Source organism: Colobus angolensis, unplaced genomic scaffold (assembly GCF_000951035.1).
Source record: "Colobus angolensis palliatus isolate OR3802 unplaced genomic scaffold, Cang.pa_1.0 Scaffold99, whole genome shotgun sequence".
Taxonomy (NCBI): Eukaryota; Metazoa; Chordata; class Mammalia; order Primates; family Cercopithecidae; genus Colobus; species Colobus angolensis.
Window position 1 is genome coordinate 2,759,928 of NW_012123931.1, and position 2,668 is coordinate 2,762,595.

At 48.1% G+C, this 2,668-nt stretch overlaps 1 pseudogene; it reads right to left on the reverse strand.

Annotated features, from left to right (window-relative positions):
• The window catches only part of LOC105505210, a 21,613-nt pseudogene extending 19,601 nt beyond the window's left edge, over window positions 1-2,012 (reverse strand).
• Between the last annotated feature and the right edge of the window lie 656 nt (window positions 2,013-2,668).

The window sequence follows — 2,668 nt, forward strand, 5'->3', positions numbered from 1 at the left end:
CCCTTCCACTTGTGCAATGGGGGAGCGCTACCCCACTGGAATGGTTAAGGTTGGACACCAGCACCTTCAGAATGTCCTGAATCTATAGGAGGGGACAAGAGAAAAACAAGGGCAGGGGGAGAAAGACAGAAGTGGCTTAGAGAGAAACAAAAAAGTCTGGGGAGGAGGAAGATGTGGGTTCAGGAAAATGAAATGCTGAGGAAGAGCAGAGGAGATTGAAACCATGGCCCATACCATTCTTCCAAATGGCCACCTGCGGCCTTGCCAGGGGCAAGAACAAATAGATGGAAATGTTCCCTGAGCCATGCAGTCACAGGGTGGAGTCACATGACCAACACAGCTCTTAATATGCTCACTGGACCTCTCTCCTCAGGTCTAGGATGTGGATGATGAATCTGATAGAGCTCCAGCCCTCCACCTCTATTAAAAAACCAGACTCCTGAGTAAAGGTTCACTTGAACTAAGGGGGCTCCAGCTAAAAAACAAGTTTGAAAGACAGTGATCTTATCCAGTGTCATCTTACAATGAAGAAAACTTGAGGCCCAGGGTAAGAAGTGATTTTTCTGTGGTCACCCAGCAAGCTGGCGGCAAGTTAGATCTTCCCTTACTCCTCATGCCTGGGGCTCTCCTCACCACACCCTGAGCCCCCTTCTGTGACTCCTAAAGGGACAGCTTGATAGCAAGTGGCTGTACTCATTGGCCCAGCTCCCCCTTGAGACTGGGGATCAGGAAAATCAAACAGCAATGACCATTTCTTGGGTATCCTGGGTGTTCACAGCAGGACATGTACTAGGGATTATCATAAAAACAACAACAATATGGAATATCATTTAAACTTCAGAAATGAAAATCAAACAACACTACCCCTATTTTACAGATGTGAAAAGAGAGGCCCAAAGAGCTCAAGCAACTTGCCATAAATCAGATCCCTAGCCAATGGAGAGGCAGGATTCAAACCCAGAATTCTTAACCAGTACCCAGCAATCTTAACAATTACCCTCTACTGCCCCCTTGGGCCCCCTGTCCCCAGGAGCCTGGCCAGCCAAGACTCACATCCCCCGGTGAGTGGCAACCACCAGAAGTGGTTGTCTCAGGTCTACTGCCAGTTTTCTTCTTTTTTGTCTTCGCTCCTGCCGGAACACCAGGGCTGTTCCTCTGCTGATATTCTTTTAGCTGTGGGAAAGAAGAGCAGTAATACTCATGAGGACTACCAGCCCCTACAGCCACATCCCCCTTTACAGTTTTACAAAATACTCTTATACACCATCTGATTTAATGCCACCAACAACTGTACAAGGTGTTTTCACAATCACTTACTGATTGAGAGGGATGGATATTATGGCTAAAAAAAAGGGAGGGTGGGTAATAATGGGACTTAAACTCAGTCTTCTGACTCCAAGCTCTGGGGTTTGCTCATGAATCAGCAGCTGCCAGTCACCAAAATCAGAGCCAGAGGTAGAAAACTAAACATTAAGTAGGCAGGAACTGCACACTGTGTGCTTTGGAGTCATACATCCTCACACATCTGTAAGTGTGAAGAAGTGCACCAGGACCTCTCAAACTTTTATATCCACGTGTCCTCATGGCAGAAGACAGCTTTTTTGTTAAATCTGGGAATTTATCAGAAAGAGGACAACCCAAGTCTCATTTCAGAGAGAAGTCTGGTGTACTCTTAGAAATGTATGTGACTGTCATTCCTAAGTACATTAATGTTTTTTCTCTCTCAAGAGAATCAAGGGAAACTGATGCTTCAGAAGGATCACCCACATTTATCCTGTGGCACTCAAAGTACCCCAAGTTGAGATGATATGAGGAAGATTCAAGCTGTCAAATTCAGTTTCCCAAGATCCATTCCATAGAAGATAAGCAAATCTCACTTCAGAGACCACTGACTGAAGAGAAGTCTGGTCCCAGAACTGTGGAGAATTAAAATATGAGGTGGAGAACTCAGAAAAATATGTTAAAGTCTCTCTGGAGAGTAGAAGACTGGGAGAAAACCAAACCAAACCCATTCTCCCATTGCCACCCAGAGATACTGTCAACATTTGATCTCACAGGGGAAGGGTAGGCTTTTCACAAAGTCAATGTCTATGCAAAGGGAGTAAGGCAACCTGAAACCTGTTGCTCCTAAGTCCCATAGTCCCCCTTCCCCTTCCAGCTGGAAATTTGTGCTGTGGCCAGAGGAACCAGAAATGGAGCGAGAATGCTTAGGGGACTGGGTTGTAAGATCATAGGCCAGTCTTGCAGCAGTAATGACAGTTCCAAGGGGCACTGTGACATCACTACATTCCACTCCTCCTGGGGATGGGGGGAACCACATCAGTGCAATGGCTGAGTTCCTGATCCATGATGGGGGAGTGGGATGTAGGGCTGGTGCCCAGGTCCTTGGAGATGCCAGTCCAAAGAGCCCAGGGAGGTCATGCTTGGGTCAGCAGGAGGGGAGAGTACAGTCTGCAGCAGGAAACCCCAGGAGTCACCAGCCCAAAGTCACCCAGGGATGACTGGCGATGGTGGGGGCCTGGGGCTGGGGGACACAGATCCTTGGACAGCTGAGCCCAAAGATCCCAGGGAGGTTGGGCTTGGGGCAGCAGGATGTGAGGGGCAAGTATGGAGCAGGGAGACCCAGGAGTCACCTGCCAAAAGTCACCATGGGGCAACTGGTGAGGGC